Source organism: Macrotis lagotis, chromosome X (assembly GCF_037893015.1).
Source record: "Macrotis lagotis isolate mMagLag1 chromosome X, bilby.v1.9.chrom.fasta, whole genome shotgun sequence".
In the NCBI taxonomy this organism is placed as follows: Eukaryota; Metazoa; Chordata; class Mammalia; order Peramelemorphia; family Peramelidae; genus Macrotis; species Macrotis lagotis.
Window position 1 is genome coordinate 586412060 of NC_133666.1, and position 23775 is coordinate 586435834.

General features: G+C 36.9%; 1 long non-coding RNA gene across 1 annotated transcript in view; it reads left to right on the forward strand.

Annotated features, from left to right (window-relative positions):
* Positions 1-1389: 1389 nt before the first annotated feature.
* LOC141498438 (uncharacterized) overlaps positions 1390-23775 on the forward strand; it is a 47238-nt gene continuing 24852 nt past the window's right edge. The window contains exon 1 of the long non-coding RNA XR_012471642.1: positions 1390-1622. This is a non-coding gene — a long non-coding RNA (uncharacterized LOC141498438). The remainder of the gene's footprint in view (positions 1623-23775) is intronic.

The following is a 23775-nucleotide window of genomic DNA, read 5'->3' on the forward strand; positions in this document are numbered from 1 at the left end:
AACCTGGGTTTTCTAGGTCTAACAATTAACACTGAGGACAACCTTAGGAGACTGGTTATGGACAATGCTATCCCTATCCAGAGGAAGGAAAAACAAAACAAAACAAAACCAAAAAACCCTACAGAATCTGAATGAACACAACATTCATTTAAAAAAAATTTCTCTTATGTATTTCTTTCCTATCCCATGGTTTTCTTTCTTTCCCCTTAATCCTAATTCTTTATACAGAAAATGACTAGTCTGTAAACCTGTAAAACACAAATGTGTAAGTATAATAATCACCAGACTGTTCTCCATTTAGGGGAGTGGGGGGTGGGAGGGGAGGGTGGAAGGGAATTATGTAACTTAAAAATATGCATATGTATATGGATGAATGTTGAAAAACTTCATAGCATATAATTAGAAAAAATGACAATTAAAAAAAGAAATATATATATATATGTTCATTCATCAATCCATAAATAAGATATATGTAGAATTTGCTATAGCAGCTAGGAATAATTTGTGAAGACATAAGCCTTCAGGATTAGAAAAAGTCACTTGAATGTTATTATCAAGCCAGCTGACCAGGGACAGGATATAATCTTTTGTCAGTTGTTGACAGAGTTTGACAGATCCCACATCAGTCTTGTTTCTTTTTTTTTCTTTTTAAAGATACTGTTAAGGACCTTGGGTCATGGGTCTCAAATTATATGTATTAAGAGAGTTAAGGTAGTTGGTTCTTTGGTCCAGAGGAAAAAGGGGCCCTGTATACTGATTTTTGTCCAACACTGAAAATATAATATATATAATATATGATATATATGATATATATTATATAATATATAATAAAAAATAAGTATTTCCCATGTGTGAATAACTAACCGATGGTATCTGAGACACATACTAATAGATATTTGTTAAGTATCTCCTGTATACAGAGTGCTGGAGATGTAGATAAGGAATGGTCCCTACTGTCATGAAGGATACAACTTAGAAGGAGAAAAAAATACAGATAACTCTGATTCATAGCATTGCATGGAAAATGCATCAGAGTTCTAAAATCAAGTGTCATGTGAGTTAGGTGGACAGTAAGCTTTGTTCCCTGGAGTTTCCACTAGGGCTCAAGAGGTGAATATTTCATGGAATTTGTCTCTCTGGCTCAGAGTTCTTGTGCTTTAACCCTAAGTGACAGGAAAGGCTAAGCATTCCTGTGACAAGACAGGGTGGCTAGTGGGTGGAATGATTTTTTGGCTACCCTTAGATGTATTTGTGCCAGTGGGGAAAATCAAATGGAATAATGCCCAGCTGGCAAAGGGAAGTTGGCAGACTAAGGAAGAGGTTGACATTCCTGCCTTGCCCAGGTCCAGGCCCTGTGTAACTGAGATCTAGTTATGTGGGGAAGGGGAACAGATAAACTGAGAGAGAGTCTGGTGCTCTGACCCTCTGGTCATCTAGCAGCTGCCTGGTCATTACCAGATGTCTGCCTGTGCCACTCTCTTATCTCTACTCTGCTTTGGAGGAGGTTCTGGAATGGAACATGAAGGCGCTGAAGAATGGAGACCTCCTGTTGCAGGTAGAAGGTTGGACAAGAAGACCTTTAAAGTTCCTTCCAACTCTGAGAGTTTATCTTCAGTGAGATGGTATGCATGACTGTTTTCTAAATACATCATATAAGTAGGTCTTGTTTTTCTCATAAGATTGTAAGTATCTCAAGGTAGCTCAGAAGTTTAAGAGAAAAATTAGGGTCAGCTATATTAATTTCGTAAGTCATCCTCATAGAATTAATTGAATACACAGCAGTTTAGGAGCTCATTGAGAGAGGAAGAAAAGATGGCTCAGAGTAGATAATTTGTGGGACACTGACTAGGGATGGGATCAGATAGGTAGAAGAACCAAAGAGAGAGTAGCCATGAAAACTTAAAGAGGAGAGTGTCTAGGGGAGAGAAGCAGTCAACAATGTCAAATGCTATAGAAAGGTCAAGAAGGATGAAGATTGAGTAAAGATTATTGGATTTATAAATCATTAGATCATTGATTACCTTAGAGAAGAAAGTTTCCATTTGAAGTTTGGTGCCACGTTGTAAGGGATTAAGGGATTAATGGGAGATTGGGAAGTAGAGGCAGCAAGATAGAAAGTTTTTTCTAGGAGGTGGTTGTTGACCTTTTCTTGAAGAAGACTAAAATGATATCACTCTGTTAGTGACAAGTTACAGAGAATCCAACTGTGGCTGATTAGAACAATATGAGCATGGGAATGCTCTCCCACAGGTAGGGCACAAGTAGACAATGAAAGGGATGATAGACCTACGTATATGCTAGAACATAGATTTTTACTTGAAGGAATGACAGGGCCAAAATAAATATTTTTTTTAAAGATATGACTCTTTTATATGTCCCTTTATCTTCTCTGACACCACTGCTAACCTGATTCAGGCCCTTATCATCTCACACCTGTATTATTACAATAGCCTGCTGTTTAATCTCCTTGCCTCCAGTCTCTCCCCATTCCAATCCATTCTCCACTCAGATGCCAAATTGATCTTCCTAAAGAACAAGTCTAACCATGCCACCTCCCTATTCTGTCAACTCCAGTGGCTCCCTATGGGTTGCAGGTTCCTCTTGTGAAAGACTTTTGTAACTTGATCTCTTCTTACCTTTCCATTCCTATATCTTACTCATACATACTTTCCAATCCACTGACACTCACCTCTTTGTTGTATCTCTCACACAGTTCTCCTCCTGATGCTGGCATTTTCTCTGGTGTTCCCCAAACCTGGAACTCTGTCCCAATTATCACCTCTCTCCTGGTGTACCTGTCTTCCCATTAAGTCTCAACTAAAGTCCCATCTTTTATAAGAAGTGTTTCCCACTCTCCTTAATCTTAGTGTCTTCTCTCTGAGGTTCTTTCCAATTTATCTTGTTGGTGAATAGTTGTTTGCATGCTCTGTCTCCCTTTTAGACTTTGAGCTACTTGACAACAAAGACTGCTTTTCTTCATTTCTCTGGGACTTAAGAACAGTGTCCAGCTTAATAAATAGGTGATTAATAAATGCTTATTGATTTGCTTTGCTTTGAAAGATATCAGAGCATACATATTTGTAATCAAGAGAGAGAGAGAGAGAGAGAGAGAGAGAGAGAGAGAGAGAGATCGAAAATTAGAATTGGGAGCAGGGAACTGGAAGAATTGTCATTTATGATTACTGAGCCACTGTTAGTGATTCTACAGGATGATGTAGAATATGCGAGAAAGCAGAGGACTAGAGAAGTACAAATGCCCTGATTTTTTCCCCCCTCAAACAAGAAGAGAATAGAATGTTATACATATGTATATATATATATATATATACATATATGTATATACACACACATACACATATGTATATATAGGCAAGTGAGTCTAATTTAGGTTTATGGCAAAATTCTAGAATGAATTATTATAATAATGTTTGTTTGTCCTGCAATTTCAAAGAAGACCACAATAGAAAGGAGGTGATGACATGACAAGCACATGAATTGGATTTGAGTGAGGGGGCTCTGTGCTGTCACCAGTCTTGTTTTTTTCCTCCAGAGTCATTTGAGTCCAGGGGCCAGATCTGAATCAGGATGACTGGAGATGGCCCTGCATGAGAGGCAATCAGGTTAAGTGACTTGCCCAGGGTCACACAGCTAGTGTCTGAGACCAGATTTGAATGTCTGTCCTTCTGACTCCAAGGCCAATCCTCTATCCACTGTGCCACCTAGCTGCCTCTAGAATGGATTATTAGAGATAATTAACAAAGGATCATTGAATATAAAAAAAGCCAGCCTGGCTTCCTTAAGATTAGGTTTTGCCATATGTTATTAATGGCATAATGGATAGTGGACCTGGAGTCAGCAAGATGTGAGTTCAAATCCAACCTCAGATTTGGGGCAAATAACCCTGTTTTCCTCAGTTTCCTTATCTGTAAAATGAGTATAAATTGGAGTACAAATAAAATTGGAGAAAGAAATGTTACTCCAGTATCTTTTCTTAAAAAAACCCAAATGGGGTAACAAAGAATCAAATATGACTGAAATAGTTGAACAAGAATATTAATAGTACTGGGGAGGCTTGTGTTAATCCCTCTCTCCCACAAAACCAGCTCAGGTTATTATGAACCAAGGCACTGTGAATAGTTTGAATTATACTTTTCCCAGATGCATTGCTCTAGTTATCAGCTATGGACCCTTTGGTACCAAGAGTATATAAAACTAGTTTTAGGACCTGGGTGCTCCCTAGCCCCAGGACACTTCCTTAACTATGGCCTTTTTCTCCTTTCTCTTGACTGCTTTTACTGCTTTACAGATTGTTTTTACTTGGTGGTATTTGAATATGTTTTCATTAAAGAAATTGTTTATCTGAATCCTCAGGCTCTGACTAATCCACTAAATCAGACATGAAACCATGACTGGGACAGAAGACTAACCCCTATTTCCTTTTTTGACAGTGCTCTTAAGCTGTTAGTTCAGGGAAATGTGGTAGATATAATTTACCTACATTTTAACAAAAGCATTTAATAAACTAACTCATATTATTGTAGAAAATATGAAGAGATGCAGGTTCAAGGATAACATGATTAGATGTGTATGGAAATGACTGAGCTGGAGTCAAATAGTTTGATGAAGGAGTGCCTCACTTTTTTTCAGTGACTGGATGAATAAAGGAATAGATAGCATCCTGATCAAGTAACCAAACTTGGAGTCAGGATTCAAAACATATCGATAGGTTAGGACACTCAAGTGTCTGAACTAATGATCTAATAAGATTGGATATGGTAGGAATGAATGAGACATCTTGGAACTGGGTTAAAAAAACTCCACTTCACAAATAGAAACCAATAGAGGCATGGTTAGATAGTAATTCATCTGAAGAAGATCTGGGGGTGGATCTGTGTCTAGTGGACAGAGGCATCAGTATGGGTCAAACATGTGATGAGGTATTTAAATGAAAGCTAATGCAATCTTGAATTGCATTAAGAAAGAGGTAGTTTCCAGGAACAAGGAGATACTTCTGTACTCTGTCTTAGCTAGATAAAATCTGAAATGCTGTCTGACGTAATGGGCATCACAATTTTCTTGGGGAAATCACATTAATTAATCACTCACATTAAGGTAATGTGTTAAACATGAAAGATAGAAATATAAACAAGTAGCATAACATATAACCTCAAAGATCTTACAATTTAATAGAGGAAGATAATACATACAAAAGTAGCAGTGAGCAAAGAGAACTGTTTTGGCCAGGAAGGACAGAAGGAATGATGACTGAAGGAGCCAAAGGACAAATGATTGACCTGCCCTTTCCAGGAAATGTGGAATAATCAATGATTGCTCTCAGATCTAAAGTTGGAAATTGGGATGAGTGGTAAGGCATAAGGATGTCTGAGAAATGGTGTGAATGGTCTAGGTTCTAGAAAGAAAAAAAGAATCCCAGAGTTCCTGATGTGGTATCTTGGGTACTGATAAGAGGCAGAGACTGGAGTGAATATTGAATAGAATGGAAATGACTGGGAAGGCAGATAGTTATTAGGAGCCAAAGTCTTTGGTATATGATAGCCATAGGAGAGGGATGTAGAGTTATTTGACTGGAGCTCAAGGGAGTTTTCAAGAGCCTCCAGTTCCACAACAATCAATCAATCAATCAGTCAATAAGCATTTATTAAGCACCTATTCAGACACTTTGCTAATTGCTGGGTATATAAAAAGAGGCAATAGACCTATGGACATCAACGACTCAAATGGAAATCATTGTTTTTTACTCTAACCAACTCCTCCTCTGAACTTCTCTAATTCTGTGATCATCTCTGTCTTTCCATTTATCTAGGTTCCCAACCTCAGTAGCATCTTTATTGCTTCTTCCTCCTTCATCTTCAACTCCAATAGGGGCTAAGTCTTAGTGAGTTTCCTCCCCTCACCCCCCACCTCCATATCTTTTATATTCATTCTCTTCTTTCCTTTCATAGGTTACCACCCTAGTTCAGGTCATTATGTCTTTCCTGGACTATTGCAATATTCTTTTTTTTTTTAGCTTTTTGTAAGGCAAATGGGGTTAAGTGGCTTGCCCAAGGCCACACAGCTAGGTAATTATTAAGTGTCTGAGACTGGATTTGAATGCAGGTACTCCCTGACTCCAGAGCCAGTGCTTTATACACTGTGCTACCTAGCCGCCCCTGCAATATTCATTTAAGAGAATTCCTGGCTTCTCATCTTTCATCTCTCAAGTTCGTCTTCCATACAACTTCCAAAATAATCTTCTTAAAGTATGAGTCTAATTATGCTACTACTCTACTCAAGAAGTTTCAGTGACTCCCTTTCCTAAGTAGAATAAAAGGTTCTTCATGAGAAAATAAAAAGATCTTCATAATAAAATTAAAAAAGCCTTTCCAGGCTTCTTCTTTACATTCCCTAGATTCCAATTAAGCTGTCCAACTTGACATTTCTTTTATATGACATTCCATTTTCCACCTCCATTCCTTTGTCTAGGCTGTTCACTAATCCTGGAATGCATTCTTTCATTACTTCTGCCTCTCAGAAGTCCTAGCCTACATCAAGGTTTCCCTCAAACTGTCACTTTTTACAAGAAGTCCTATGTGCATTTGCTTACCTATTGTATGCTCTGGTAAAATATATATTCTGTAAGGGAAGGAATAGTTTTTCATTTTTGTCTTTGTATTCCCAGTACTTAACACAGAGGCTTGCATATAGTAGACACTAAATAAATGATTGTTAGATTGAATTAGACAGAAGGATTGGACCATGACTTATGTTTGGCAGAAAGATTACTGTACAAAGAATTAGGAAATGGAGCCCCATACCCACCTTGTCGGAAACTCACTGGGTGATTTTGGGCAAATCATTTAGCTTCTCCATTGCCTCATCTGTAAAATAGAGATAATACTGTCCCTACCTGTCCTCCTCTACCCCACTTCCTTCTAGCATTGTCATGATGGTCCAATAGGATCATATACATGAATGTGCTTGGCAGAGTACAGACTTAAATATCAATCATTTCTATTGGGGCTCAGTACCTCCATTGAAGGTATTCAACAAATGGTAAATTGCTGACCTCATTCTCATGATTTTAGGAATAGGAAACAGAAGCCTTAAACTTCACTGACTCCATTATTTACTATCTATGTGACTTTGAGCAAATCCCAATGACAAACATACACTTGCCAAAAAAAAAGACTATTTTATGGAGAACTCACACAGGACAGGCACTCACAAGGTGGCTCAGAAAAAAATAATACAAGGACACTCCAATGTCTCTCTTAAGAACTTTGGAATTGATTGTGCAGTATGGGAGACATTGGCACAGGACCTCCCAGCATGGCGGGTATTCCTCATTAGAGAGGGTGCTATGCTCTATGAACAAAGGAGAATTGAAGTAGCTCCTAGGAAACATGACATGTGCAGGTTTAGAGTCAGTACCCCAAGTGTTCACATGGACTATTTATGCCTGTCCTAAAGTAGAGTATTCTAAGTTAATATTGCTCTGATCAATAGGATACACTATAACTTGCTTCTAACATAGCAATGTCATTTTGGTCTTCTTCAATAATGAAGGTCAAGAACAAACCAACCAGTTTCCTCAACTATAAAAAAAATGGATTGGAACTTGCCCCAGAAGAGATGTACCTTCCTTTTCTTGGAGAAGTGAGCCACCATGGGTCTGAATGTTGTACAATTTTAACCATTTTTTCCTTGTAACAAAGGCAAGATAACTAAGGATTGGCACTTGGGGAAAGGATATACCCAGAAATGTCTGTGCTGTAAAAATAAAAGGCAGAAATTAAATGCACACAGACACACATGCATGAAGGCAGGCAGGTATGGGTATCTAATGAGTCAGTCCAAGTTTTGAGTTTTTTGAATTTTTGACTTGGATAAATTCTGCAAAATTAGATTCCATTTAAGAAGACTGAGGGTAGCAAGACACAGGGGATAGTATGATGGATTTGGGATCAGGAAGTCCTATTCAGGTCTGAAAACTCTCCCTCTAACACTGAATGTTATTCAGTGAATTCCTCAGGACTGATCTACTTAAAATCAAGAAGGGTCATAATCTACCTCTGTGGAAGGATTTTATGTAGGAGGAGTGCCCTGTGACTGATAAAATCCCAACTTCTTTAAGTACATATATGTATGTGAGATGTTATAGAGATGCAAATTTAAGCTTGATTTAAAATACTTTCCATCAGAATTAACCAATAGCAAAAGGGGATAAAATTCCCGAATAAAATCATCTTTTTTTCTTATGGGGCTTATTATGATAAGAGAAAACAACATGAAAATGCATAAATAGATGCTGATAATGCTAGGGATTGGCACTTGGAGAAGCAGATTTTTTTCCCTCTTCCTTGTTCTGCCTTTTCTGAACCTTCCTTCCCTTAGTCCCATGTCTAAAAATTCCCAAGTAAAACTGAGCAGTGTTTCTATTTTATTAACTGACATAAGAATGAAAAAAGACTCTTGGGCCTTGTGCCAGACATCTACCTGATGGTCTTGTTATTCCTCTTCCCCAAATCCCTTGAATTGTGGCCTTGTCTGACTCAGAGATATTCTCCTGGCCTTCCTTCTATTCCTGTGACCTGATTTTGCTAAGCCCCAATTGATGGGCATCTCCTCAATTTCCAGTTATTTGCCACTACAAAAAAGAGCTGCTACAGATGTTTTTGTACTTGTGGTCTTTTCCTCCTTTTAATAATTTTTTTGGGGGAAAATAGATATAGTATTGGTATTGTAAGATCAAAGGTATTGGGCAGAGTTCTAAAAACTCTCTAGTATGCTTGGATCAGTTTATAACTTTATCAACAATGCCTTAGTGTCCTAGTTTTCCCATGACCTCTTCAGCATTGATGTTTTTCCTTTTTTGTCATTTTAGCCAATCTGATAGCTATGTGGTAGGATCTCAGAATTGTTTTTATTTTCATTTCTCTAATTAATAATCATTTGGAGTATTTTTTCATATGACTATAGATAGTATTAATTTCTTTATCTGAAAACTGCCTGTTCATATCCTTTGACCATTTATCAATTGGGAAATGACTTGTATTCTTATAAATTTGACTCCATTCTTGACATAGTTTAGAAATGAGTCTTGTGCTTGTAATGACACTGACCATGTCATAGGAAATTAAACTGTTCGCTCTCCTCCCTATTGTTATTGCCACCCTTTTCTCTCTCCCTCTGACTTACCCTTTAAATAAGGAATTCCTACCTTGATTGAGACTTTGTCCTGAAATGTTTACCAGGGACTTGCCTTGTTTCTCTCTCTTCAGCTTCAAAAATTGTCCTTTGGACTTTCTTCACAAGGTAGTCTGGTTTTGAGGTTTGTTTCTAACAGTGATGTTGTTTTAGTTTTTGATAATGAAAAACAAGAGCCAACTAATATGATTTTGATAAGAGAAGGGCATTTGATTCCTTAGAGAAAGACAGAGCAATAAATAATAAATAAATAATATAATAAAGGTTTTTTTTCTCCCTAGGTAAAGTAGTTATTAAGATAGATAAAGCATTTTAAAGCACTTAACTATGTTCCAAGCACTATGCTCAAAGACAAGAAAGCAAGATGGTCCCTGCCCTTGAAGAGCTTACTAGCAGAAGATTGGGGAGACATTTGATTGCTTTTTTTTTTTACTTTCTTATCTCAGTTGATGGGGTCATAGGATTTTTTTTTTTTTTAGTTTTTATAAGGCAATGGGGTTAAGTGGCTTGCCAAAGGCCACACAACTAGGTAATTATTAAATGTCTGAGGCGGGATTTGAACTCAGGTACTCCTGACTCCAGGGCTGGTGCTCTATCCACTGCACCACCTAATTTATTTTTTTTAAATGTAGTTTTAGGGGTGGCTAGGTAGCCCAGTGGATAGAGCACTGGCCTTGGAGTCAGGAGTACCTGAGTTCAAATCCGACCTCAGACACACCTAGCCATGTGGCCTTGGGCAAACCACTTAACCCCATTGCCCTGAAAAATTAAAAAAAAATGTAGTTTTAGCACGTTAATACCCAGGAATCTCTTTGGAAGTTATGAATATCTTTTCCCTTTGCAATCAGAAGGGTCAATCCCATTGATAGAAGATGGGAACATACCTGGGATGAGCTTTAAATGACATTCATGAGAAGAAAATTCAGGACTGCGAGCACTTTGGGGAGGACATCACTGAAGCAGGGAACTGGAACATGTCCTTATTTGGAGAGCCATCCTTCCTGTCCCTTTTCATATTGAACATCTAGCAGCAGAGACATCTCATCAGTCAGTTCAAGAGCTCCTCATTTCAAGAGAATTCTAGGCACAAGTGAAGGAGCAGAGTCATGCTCTAGACTGGTTTGGATAAAGAAAGTCAATCACTTGATGAAGGAACAGTTTTGAGGAAAAGAAACTTTGGAAGGAGAGAAGAGAGCTGACTATGGTCTCTACTTGTTGGCTGTGAAGACTTAGGAACTAGAGTTTTAGAAATAGTTGTCTATAGAATAATCCAAATACTCAAGGTAACAGTAACCCTTTGGGGAAACCTAACCCACCAGTGTGGGAGCAGTTTGGGAGAGTACTTCTACATAAAGAATACTCCCTCCAGCAAGGGTCACTTTTAAAAGAAACTATAAAAACAGAAGATCCTGTTGTCTTAAAAAAAAATCAACCCTTTCAGCCATGAAAATAAAGCCAAGTCATAGAGAGAAAAGCACTAGTCATACTTGAAATTGCACCCCATTTCTGGGAAGACTAATGGGGGAAAGAACTTGGCTTTCTTTGTCCTCACTATATACCCTGTACTTATGGTGTATAAATAATGAGGATGCTGGATGAGGAAAAAGGGAAAGAGAAAATAAACCAGGCTCCTAAAAGGCGTGGAACTGAGCCTCTAATTTATGAAAATCTCACTGAAACCTCAGCAGTGTTAGTGGTGAGCTTGGAATCATGGGCCTTAGAGATCATCTAGTTTAGCATTTCCCAAACATTTGGCCACAGGACACTTTGGGGATTGAAATGCATCGACAAAACCTATAAATACTGGTCTGGATAAGGGCATGATCTGGGGGATGGAACATACCCAGGACAAAGGGAGGGGATGTCAGGGAGAATTTTAGAGCAAAATAAAGGCAATAATGCCAATTTAAATAACTTTCAAATTATCACCCATAATGGATATTTTTGATATACACTTAATATTGCTAGCATAAACATTTTCTTAGGGAATATTAGAATTCCATAGACTACTGGGAACTGTCAATGTAATTTAACACCATTTTAGAGATCCTTGACTTAGAACTGTTAGACACCTGAGACTACTCTAGTCCTCCTTATTTTGGAGGAACCTGAGACTAGAAAGAAATGATTTGTACAAGGTCACACAACTAGTCAGTGGCTTGGCTAGGATTTTAATCTTAGTCCTTTGATTCCAAACCTAGAGGAATCCAAGGCTAGAGACATTAAGAAACATGCTAAAGGTGATGCAGGTAGTAATAGGGCAGTCACTAGGCCAAAACAAACTGGGATATGAAAATTGGCAGATGTGTTTACTGAACCACTGTCGATGATGTTTGAATGTCATAGGATTGAAGGAGAGCAAATGTCCCCATTTTCAAAAAAAGGAAAGACAACGGAGCCTTTACACTATAGGAGAATGGGAACTTCATTTTGGTTCTTGGCAAGATCCTAGGACATACTTAAGGGATGGTTCATGAATATCTACAAAAGGAAGTAGTGATCAAAGAGCCAGCATGGCTTTATAAAAAACAAGTCTTGCTGGACTGACTTCATTTTTGACAGACTAGTAGATCAGGAAAATGCTATAAATAAAATTTAGATTTTGTTTTATTTATTGACTTCAGTAATTCAACAAATATTTATTATGTATCTATTATGTGTACAGCACTGAGCTATTTGCCATTTCTGAGTCTTCCTTGAGATGACAGATCACCAGGTCTTGCCAACTGCCTGGTCACTACACTCTAAGGTCCTCTGGACTTTACCATCTGCCTTACCTCCAGACCTCTGAGCATTCCTATCTGACTTGCTGGTGAACCCTAAGTTCCTCTGAGACTTGCTATTATATCCTAAGACTGAACCCTTAGGCTTTCTGGGTTCTTCTGTCTGACTTGTAGTTGAGCTCTATGATGTGCTGCTTCCCTCCATTAGAGCTCATGAAAATTTTCTATTTGTATCCTTTACCCTTAAAACATTACTTTTTACTACTCCCTCCCTCCCTCCCTCCCTCCCTCCCTTCCTTCCTTCCTTCCTTCCTTCCTTCCTTCCTTCCTTCCTTCCTTCCTTCCTTCCTTCCTTCCTTCCTTCCTTCTTTCCTTTCTCTTTCTCTTTTTGCTGTCTTCTATCTTTCTTTATTTTTATTTCTCTCTTTCTTACTCTCTTTCTCTCTTTCTCCCTTCTATACTTCCTTCCTTCCTTCCTTCCTTCCTTCCTTCCTTCCTTCCTTCATTTCTTAACTTCTTTATGTTTCTTTCCTTTGTAACCAGTTTGGTTACAATTCAGAATTCATTTTGCACTAAAGGAGTATTAGAAAATAATGCTAGAGTTTGGGTATTTATCCCCAAAATAAATGTCATATGGACAGTCATAATAACCAAGAGGCTTAGAGCTAATATTTGGGATAAGCAAAATAGACAGCTGCTAGGGTGACAGAACTATGTGTATATTATAATGAGGGATATTTTTAAATATTTCTTTTATAAATGACATTAAAAGTTATGATTCAGATATACCACTTTATTAGTGTAGGAATCATCAATTATAGAAATTTTCTTATTAATGCAGATCAGTAATTTGTGGATAAATTGCTCTTAGAGAGTTGTCTGGGGTGCTGAGAGATTTGCTCCATATTTTATGGTTAATTTGTTTCAGACAAAGGACTTAAATTTAGGGTTTGAATGCAAGTCTGGTCTTCTATGCACATTGTCTGTTGTACATATTTTTAATGTGAGGAAATTCATTTAATATTGCATGGCTAGGTTAAGTCATAGAAAAAATAGTTTCGGCGAAGCTAAGTAATATGCCAAAATTTTTCATTTATTAAGAATTATTCACATTTACTATGTATAGAATCATGTGATATTTCTGCATGAGTTAAATTCTTTCAACATAGAATCTATTTCTTGAAAATAAGGTAAGCTTTAGAGTATGGGCTATGGCAGTAAGTGGGGACCAAGCTATACCTGCTGCAAAACCTGATAAAAGTATTTTCCCCAAAAGTCCTGTGAAAATGAACTAGAATTACATAAGAAGATAATGACTGGAGAAGGGAAAGCCTCTGGTGGTTGTGAAGGTCCAGTTGCAACATATTCGAAGTGGAAAATCTCCAGTGGTCACAGATGTATTATGAAAAGAGAACATGATTTAAGATCAGGAACAACAAATGTCATGCTATGTGGCCTGGGTCAATCTGTTGAAAAAGGAATCAGAGAGGCTAATTTTAGACATCACATATACTATCAGAAGTATATATGTGTTTTATCTACAATGTTCATTATACTGACAACTCTACAGAGATTCCTGAATTCCTAATTCACTTGAAATCATATAATTGTCAATAATTATAAATTTCCTAAATAAAATACATTATAATGTCATGCTAACTTTTTCAGTATTAAAAATAATCTAGGTTTTAGAAAGTTGTATAAATATAGACTTGCAGGCCAATAATTGATATATTTTTTAAAATATCTTAGTGACCTGAAAATATTAGGGGAGACTTCTTAAAGTTATTTTTTGGCTATTGATTCTATCAAACCTTTTGAATGTTCTTGAGTATTCTGCACTAGATTACATCTTGTTCAGTCATTTTCCAGTTATATTCAACTCTTTGTGACCACATCTGGAGTTTTCTTGACAGAGATACTAGAGTGTTTTAGCCATTTCCTTCTCCAACTCATTTCAGAGATGAGGAAACTGAGGCAAACAGGGTTAGGTGATTTGTCCAAGGTCACAGAACTAGTAAGTGTCTGAGATCATTGCACCATCTACTATGCCACCTAGCTAACTCTAAATTATGTAATGAATTGCACCAGAATTGAAAGCCTAAGAGGATCAAAACTCTGTCCTCCATAAACTCATAGTTGAATGAATGAGAGGTTTACAGAAAAACATTTCTTTAAACAAATTATGGAGTATAACTTACATGAAGAAATAATTGTTTGACTAGTTGTCCTCTAAGATTCTTTTCAATTCTGTCTTTAATTAGCTTTATGAATATATAACATGTTGTGCTATGGGTCATATAAAGATTAATTAAAAAAAAACCCTTTGCCCTCAAAAAGGTTATAATTCAGTTGGGATAAGACATGGGTATAAAGAGCTACAATACAAGTTACAAATATATAAACATTCAGGAAATAAATGTTAAACACTGGTCTAATTGAAGAAAGTCAAGATGATCAATTCTAGCTTCAAAATTTTCTTCTTTTATTAGAACAGGAGTGAGTTCTTTGGTTTAGCTGGAACAGCTCTTGGATAATTAACATTTAATAGACCCATTGTCTTCTGATTAATGAAAGTAACAAAAGCAGACCTCAGGTCTTCTAAATCTTATCCCACTGGAAATGTGTTAGGGAATAAATAATAATTCATAACCTTTATGATGGAAGGAATTATGTGACTGAGCTTCAAGTAGAAATTCTAAAACTTTTCTTGTGTTTCTCTTATTTGAAGTGTTTATATGTGCATTACCTTTGGATTCCTTTTGAAAGAATGATGCAAATGTCTACTTTTTTGTTGGAAATTCATCTTTTTTCATTAAGTAGACTTGGCTCTGTAAGATTTTATTTTGATATTCCCATTTCCTTTGCTTCTTGAAATATCATGCCAAAATCTCTTATTTGATTAGAAAAAGAGTAGTGCAACATTATTTGAACTGATTCACCATGTTAGTTGAAAGATTCTATTTTTTTGAATATTTGTTATTTTACATTCAAATTGTGAAGTTTAACTACTCTGTTAGTGGTTTAAAGTGTGGTTTCTTGATGTGGTTGATCTATTATTTTTTCCAAACAATATTTTTTCCTTTATTTTCAGTTTGATTTACAAAAAAATTGATGTCTTTTGCATGTAACACCACAGTATTTTATGGGTATTCTTCCATTCCTATCCAATGAGTACCCCTCTCTGAAAGACGGAAAAAATATTAAAGTCAAATATCTCAATAACTCAATTGACAGCATATTTAATATTCCATACATACAATTTCTCCCTTCTCCACTCTCTTCTATACTCCCTTTTAACTAAAAGAAAGATGTGTTTTATCATGTTATCAAGGTTAATATTAGCAAAATTTAGAATTTGGATTTTTATTTTGCTGTTCTTTTTAGTTGTATTATTGTGGTCATGGCACATTAATCTTCCAGTTTTACTAACTTGTTGATTCATGCTAGTCTTCTCATGTTCTTCAAATGGGAAGTTAGGTATCCTCTGATATCTTTCTCTCCCTCTGCCACCAATTAATAGATTCTAGTTAGATTTATAATGGTCACTACCAAGAGAAGACAGTCTTGGTCAAAGCTTAGAATATAATTCTGGTGGGGTTGATTGTAATGGGTGCAAGCCTGATTTTGGGGAAATGAATTCATCACACAATCTTCTATTAGAAGATTATTACATAGAAGATTATTATATTATAATGATATACTTCTTATTTTTCTTGCTGTAATATAATTGTTTTATTTCCAGTTTTCATTTGTGAGACTGTGGGATTGGAATCATGCTGAATGATTCCTACTTAATTCCTACTGCCAATTTTACCCATTTGCCTAGATTTTAATAGAATACTTTTTGGTAAAGTCTTTCACGCTTTAATTTGGAAAAGAGAAATGAGAAGATGAGAAATGAGATTGACAATATCATGTTTAGGTGATCAACTGGTTGGACTTAAAGTACAGTAATTGATTATTTAATGTCACCTGGGAAGGAGGTTAATGACTGCTAGGATCTCTCTGCCAGCCTTGATGAATCTTTTGAATTTTTTGGTTGCTTAGATACATCTCAGTATATTCATTAACCTAACATCAGGAAAGAATAAATGCAAAACTAAAGTCCCATTGACCATGTGGCAAGAACAATATTCCTCACTTGAAAGGTACAATTAGAGAGTGATTTGCTCTAAGTTTTACTATGAAATTCAATTCTAGCTCAGTTTCTCCTGAATCATCACTTCTACTTCTAAAACCAATGATAAGATCTTTGTCAACACACAGTGCCAACCCTTTAGTCACTCATGGTTGAGAGTAGGCTCCTCAAACCTCCATGTGCTGAACTGGATTGTATTTGCACAGATTCTTGATTATCAGGGAGTGTGAATTCAAGCATGTTCTAAGGATTAGGTCCTCATTGGCCAATCTCCCCATTACATTAATGAAACTAAAGAAATACTGAGTTAGATATAGAAACTCACATATAATTTTTTCCTATGTTGAGAAAAAAAATTTTTTGACAGGGGAAATTCTGTTACAAGGTTTTTTATATCTTTTCTTTTTTTTAACAAGGCAGTCAGGTTAAGTGACCTGCCCAAAGTCATTCAGCTAGAATGTGTCTGAGATGGGATTTGAACTCAGGTCCTCCTGACTCCAGGACTGGAGCTCTGTCCACTGCACCACCTAGCTGACCCAAAGGTTTTTATATATTAAAACTTAAATGAGCTTTATCAACTGCACTAATGATAATAATGCTGTGGAGAAAGTTGTTTATTGTCTGTCAGAATTTTGCTGTGTTATATCACCCTTGAGCCCCACTGAGGGTCTGGGCCATGGGGCAGTAGGCACAAGGTAACCTCCTCTTTTCCAAAAGTATCAAATTAATGAGCTGACTCAACTTGTGGTCAAATAGTCCAGGAATCCAGTACTCAAAAGAACCTTATAAATAGGCTAATTCAAATATTTTATCTGACTAAGGAAGACATTGAGGTTCAGAAAATTGTTGGATGAAGGTCAAACAGCTAATTAATAACTCAACTTGGACTAGAATCCAGATCTTCTGACATCTTTTTGCTAATTCTCCAAACTCAATCAGACTGAGACAGACTGGTCTTTCCTTCCTCTAGGTCTTTCCTTATCTCAGTAACCCTCTCCTGAATCTGTGAAAGGGTTTCTTTTGGTTTATTGGAATTGGAGGGCACTGTTTTGGCTTGAACTTAAGGATTTTTAGATGACAGATGGTGTAGACAAGGAACACTGTTAGGTGTCCTCCTGTACAAATATCTGGATCTGTAGCAAAAAAGTTTGCTTTCCCCCCACTCTTGACAACTGCCCAGAAAAATACCCTTAACATGTATCTTGGGGATTCCTTTTAATTTTGCATATTCCAGCTGGAGCTATTGGCCAGTGGTCACGTCTGTGATTTGTGTGTATCTTTAATAATGTTAGTTATGCAGCTTTGGAAAGTCTTTCAGTACAGATAGCCTCCTTGTTATGACCTATACTGATTATTTGGCTGGTTTCTCAAAAATGTATCTCTCTTTATCTTTCTTTCTTCCCTGCCCCCTTGCCCTCACCCCCATGTCCTTTTGCATTCAATAGGAAGGAAAGACCTCTTAAAAATTTGAGCTGCCCCAAACAGGAATGGATCACCTTAGAAAGTAATTGGAGGACTTATTATTGCAAGGGGATTCCTGTTCAATTTTGAATAGGACTCATTAATTTCTGAGGTTTCTAAGATTCTCTGATTCTGGTTTTTTTTCCTTTCCTTATTTTGCTATTCTTTCTATTTTCTGGAGCGTATGAGAAAAGAATGAGATGGTGGGGAAGGCCTTTGGTTGGTAGTCTCTGAATCACTTCCTGTGCCATTTGTGAGAAGAGCTTGGCAAGTTAACATGTTCTCTCAGGCCTTAATCTTACCCAGGGTTAGACAACCTCTCTAAAGCAGTCTGGGAAAAAGTCTCAGAAAGCCAAGTCACTAGTTTGAAATTTCACAAGTGGAATCAACCCTGGAAAAGTGACAGGAATAGAATTTACTCACCAATATCAGTTCTCCAAATATATCTCTCTTCCATGTTTTTATTTAAGAAATTTGGTTATTAGAGATTCATTCCTTTAGTTTAAAGAATGGGATTTGTAAAAAATTCCTACACTATCACAAGAATAAAAACATATTAAGGTATTATCTATTAAGAGTTTAAGAGGACTTTTAATTGTTTAGGAAAAAAATGTGACCCCTTTAAGAAATCTCTGACCTGAAATTTTAGCAGGGGCTATATATATTGCAAAATGAATCTTTGGATGGAGAGAGACCATAGCCAGCAAGTCATGCTGCAGATATGAAAATGTGACTTGCTTCCTTTAGGGGGGGGAGGGTTTTGGGCAAGCTGTGAAGCAGAGATGATTCTCAGGGGGATGAGAGCAGCAGGTTTTTGCAGGGGTGGGGGGGTAGATTAAAAGTTAATTCCCTGAAAGAAATGTTAAATATTGAGTACTGAAAATGTACGAGGTGGTTATAGATGGGCAATGAATAACAAAACCATGATAAGCAATCTCATTTCTTAGATGAGAGAGAGATTTAATTTTTTTCTGAAAAACAGTGAAATAAAGCCATTTAGGTTGTACCTAATTACTTAGAATACTGATGTCATTTGCACATATTCCTTTTAAGAATATAATTTAGGGACTAGAATATCAATAAGCATGTAAGTGTTTACTATGTGCCAGATACTGTTTTAAAAGCTGAGAATATAAAGAAACACTCCTTAGACTCAGGAAGTTCAACTTCAGTTGTGTGAAATAACATGCAAATATCTATGTAATATGAGATACAGTTTTTATACATATTTCTTTTTATATATTTAGAGATAGTATGTAGTGAAAATAGTTATATATAGTGTTTTATATCTAAAATGTAAGCATATGTGTATATGTGTGAATTTCAGAGGAAAGACATTAGTCATGGGATAGATGGGGAAGATCCTGAAAGATCTTTTGCAGAAGGTGGGATTTGATCTTATTCTGACAGTACAACAGTGGATAGAGTCACAAAGATCTGAGTTCAAATATGGCCTCAACATTTTTCAGCCATGTGACCCTGGGCAAGTCACTTAAACTTGTTAGCCTCATTTCCTCAACTGTAAAATGGTATTATGCCATTCAATTTAGTAATTAAGAGATGGATCACTGGAGATTTTGGAGAAGGTAGTTTTAGTGGAATGTTGAGGGCTCCCAAACTAGATTGGAGTGAAAGAAGAGGGAATGGCAATTCTGATTGTAGATAGACCTTTTCAATAAATTTAATGAAGAAGGGGAGAGAAAGGATGATTGCTAATAGAGATGATTGAATCATGTGTGTGTTTCCAAGGATAGAAGAGATAGGGCAATTTTTGTAGATTGCCAAGAAGCAAGCAGTAGATATAAGGAACTATTGAAGATGAGTTACTTGGGGTAGAACAAAAATTGGGGGAGGGAGATAATATGCTAATGAACACAGTGGGATGGAATCAAGGAGTAGATTGAGAAACTAGAGATTTTTTTTAAAACCAGGTGTTATTAAGCTAATAAAATTAATATTTCATTTTGGTAAGATGTATACTTATATGTGGATCATGATTCTTTTATCTACTGCATCTAATATTTGGAATCACTATTCACCTGATGACAATGATCAAAGGTGAGATTTTAGAACTTAGCCTTGCCTTTGAACCCAATTTTCCCATTTTAAAGTATTGAGGCTATTGTATTATTAATACTTTATGTGAATTATTCTGTCAGATTTTTTCCCCTTAAAGAAACATAACCTAGAGAGGTGAACCATAATGGAATAAAGTTCTAGGATCAGGAGAGAGCAGATTTGGGTTGGACATGATTGAGAATAACTTGGATAACTTGGAGCTAAAGATGACATGGCATAAAAAGCATTGGATGACTGAGGGAAGTAAGGGACTTTTCCTATATATGGTTTTTTAGAATCTTGACTACAGAATTACCCCCAAAGGATTACTGAACCAAAACCAACAGATGCCAATTTTCACATTAGTTTTCATCAAAGTGGCACTATGGTAATTTAATTTCAAAATTTATGCTAGGGGCACAGAGGATAGAGTACAGGCCTTGGAGTCAGGACTTGATTTCAAATTCAGCCCCAGATACTTCACACTTACTAGCTATGTGACCCTGGGCAAATTTTTTAACCTTGATTGCCTCACATCCAGGGCCATCTCCAGTCATCCTGATTCATATCTAACCACAGGACCCAGATGGCTCTGGAGGAGGAAGTGAGGCTGGTGAATTTGCACAACACCTCCTCACTCAGATTCAATTCATGTGCATGTCATGGTATCCCTGATGTCATGGCCTTCTTAAGAGAATGAAGGACAAACAGCAACAACAAAATAATGGTTTCAGTAAATTATTCCCTGGATTTGAAATCTGAAAATCTTGCCCTGATGAATGACTTTTGATATAATTTCCCTGAACCTTAGCTTCCTTATTTGTAAAATAAGGATAATAATCTGTTCTATCTTAACAGAGTTATTGTAAAGAGAATCTTTAGCAAGTTGTAAAGCATTGTATATATATATATATATGTATATATGTATGTATTTTTCCTTCTCTTTTAACATGATCAGTTCCTTTCTTTCCAGAGTTCCTTCCTGTTATCCCTTATACACTTACACACTTGTCCTATTCTCTTCTTTTAATTCTTTCCTGTTTTGGAGTAATCCAGTCTAGGCAATGAGCTTGTTTCTCATTTTCTTGTATGTCAGGTCAACAAGGATTTTTTTAAAACACCATGCCAGTCACTTTGTTACATCTTGTTTAGAGGTAGAAAGGAGGGACCTAAAAGATCATTGATTTTAATCTCGGGTTTTTACAAAAGAGAAAATGGAGAAATAGAAATTGAGAGACTTATCTTTAGTCATGGGGGGAATGCCAGTTTGTAGAAATGATATTCTTCTCTAAAGGCTTTTGACCCTACCCCATAACACTTTCCATTGTGCTGTCTTTTATTCTTAAGAGACTTCAATGGGGTCCCCTGAATAAGAGTGACACAGAACATTAATCAGGGCTCTTATTTCCACACCCTTGTAAATTAGGGGTGGTTCAGGAAGGCAGCCCAACGGCATGAGAAAGAGGAATAGGAGGAAAGTCATTTGAATAGTTACAGTTTTTAAAAAGTGCATTTGTATAAATCAGCCCCGAACTTTTGCAGGGTTGCCTATGGATGAGAAATTTGACTACCTCTGTGTAGCTCAAGAGAACAGAACTGGGAGCAACAGGAGAAGTTAGAAGGATGCAACTTTTGTTAACTAGTTAGAATGATGCAACTATGGCATGGAATTGCATCATTAAATAGTAAATTTCCCATCTCCTGGAACTTTTAAATGAAGTCTTAGATGATCACTTTGTATAGAAGACCATTGGTTTTTTTTCTTTTTTAGATTTTTGGCAAGGCAAATGGGGTTAAATGGCTTGCCCAAGGCCACACAGGTAATTATTAAGTGTCTGAGACCGGATTTGAACTCAGGTACTCCTGACTCCAAAGCCAGTGCTTTATCCACTGTGCCACCTAGCTGTCCCTATAGAAGAGCATTGTAAAAGGAATTCAAACGTGGTTTGGATTAAATGATCTTCACAAGGTCAAAGGATTATATAATTGAAAGGGGGCTTAGATAAAATCAAGTATAATTTTGTAAAGATCCAGAGAAGTTTGGTCTGTGGTCATGCAGGTAGCAAGTAACAGAAATAATATTTAAAATCATATAGTCTGACATCAAAATACAATACTCTTTCAATAATTCCATGGTACCCACAATTCTGAGATTCTGAATATCCCACTATGGTGATCACTAAGGCAAAATGGTGGTCTCTGTCCACTCTGTCTCCCTAATTTCTGATTCAGTCTGTCTCTGTGTGTTATCTTTTTCCTGTCCTAATCTTTATCATCTCTCTGTTATCTACTTATCTGTCTAGGGTGTAGGGGGTGTTCAGGGAGGACTAGCACCTCTGGTGAGAGGGTCTGCTAAGTCCTTTTCTGGGTTGTTCATCCACCTTTGGTAAGTTTAAGGGGATGTCTATTCCAACCATGTGAAGACTTTCCCTGGTAGAATGGGCAGACAAAAACAATTTGTTCCAATGGCCTTGAAAGCGGCTGAAGCAGCTGCTCTGAAGCATTTAGAGTTTGGTCAGACATCAAAGACATCAAGGTCACCCACTGTGTCCTGGGCCATTGTCAGTCATCTTGACTTTTGTTTTACCTCTGGACTTTGATGACTCTGGGAGAGTGAGGCTGACGATTTTGTGTAATTTTTCCTCTCTTAAATCTAAGTCATACAAATTAAGACATCACTGTGACATCATTGGTCATCACCATGACATTTTCTGGTTACCTTTGATGTTTTAATAGCTTTTACCTGGATAAACATGTTGGGAAGAGATGGATGAGGAGATACACATATCTCTGATCTAAGTCCCAATCCCTTAGCAGCTGCCTGGCAGGAATTTCTTTATTAACAACAGAATTTCTTAAGACTTGAATCAAGGAAATAGGATTCTGAGGACTTCAGCTCAATGTTGACATCAAGGACTGGCAACGAAACTGGAGTGAGCATGAAATCTGCGTTCAAGGGAAAGTGTGGTCAGTAGAGGACCAGGAAGACAGGGATTCATATCCTGCCTCACAAACTTATTAGACACTACTCTCTTAACCTTTCTGAGTCTCAATTTACTCATGTATAAAATGAGAATAATTAAAAAAAACCCTACTTTAGTCAATGAACATTTATTGAGTGCCTATCATGTGCCACGCTCTTTGCTGATTGTTTTGAGACTTGAATGAAATAATGCATGTAAAGTGCTTTGTAAACTTTTATTACTATTGCTATTTTTTTCTAATTCTAACTGTCCTCAATTTTAGTCTTAGAGAGAATATAGTAGGATCACAGATTGAGAATTGGAAGGGACCTTAGAGGTCATCTAGTCTATCCTCTTCATTTTACAGGTGAGGAAACTGAGGCACAGAGAAGCTAGTGATTTGTTTATGGTGACATAGTATCTGCCTCGGTATTGGAAGAAAAATTTTCCTGACTCAAGATTAATTAGTTTATCTTTTACACCAAGCTTTCTTTTAAAAACTTCTATCTCTGGCTCTGTGGAATTGTTGGCTAAATTCCATTTTAATGCAGGTTAAAAGAAATGCTTAAAAAAAGGATTCTGCTTTTTGTATATAAGTAGGAAGTAGTGGTGGTGGTGGTTTTGGTGATGGGGATGGTTTCGATCCTTCTAAAGTACTGAAAGCCCTTCAAAGATTTCACTTACCAGGTTGTCTATCAGATTACCTAATAAGCAAGATGCTCATTGGACCAATCTGAATTATCTTTCCCTCTTTCTCTTAAGAGGGCAAACCTGTTGATTTCTGTTGCTGCCTGTCACAGGATAGGCAGGAAGCCAGCTCCTAAGTAGAGCCACACTTAGCTTGGGCTCCACATTAAGGGGGCTTCATCACTGTTTAAGTCACATGTGCTAAGTTGGCTTGTTTACAAAAGCCAGTTGGCTTGTTTTAAGGGAGAGTTCAATGTTGAAGCCCGGCTCGTGTCTTTCTTGTTCTTTACTCCTTTTACCTCCATGGGAGCTCCAGAAAAATATGCTCCTGCAGACCTGGAGATGTTTTCCTGGAATTAATAAGAATCAACCCATAAATCCTGTTGAAAGCACTGTATAACACACTGTCCTGCTTGTTTGCTGAGGCGAGTTTTACAGGAAGGTATTAGAAGTAAAATTCTTCTTGACTTTTTGCCCAGTGAGGGAGGACAGGCTATAACTCTTCCCAATGGCTCTGGCTCATCTTCTTTGTGGT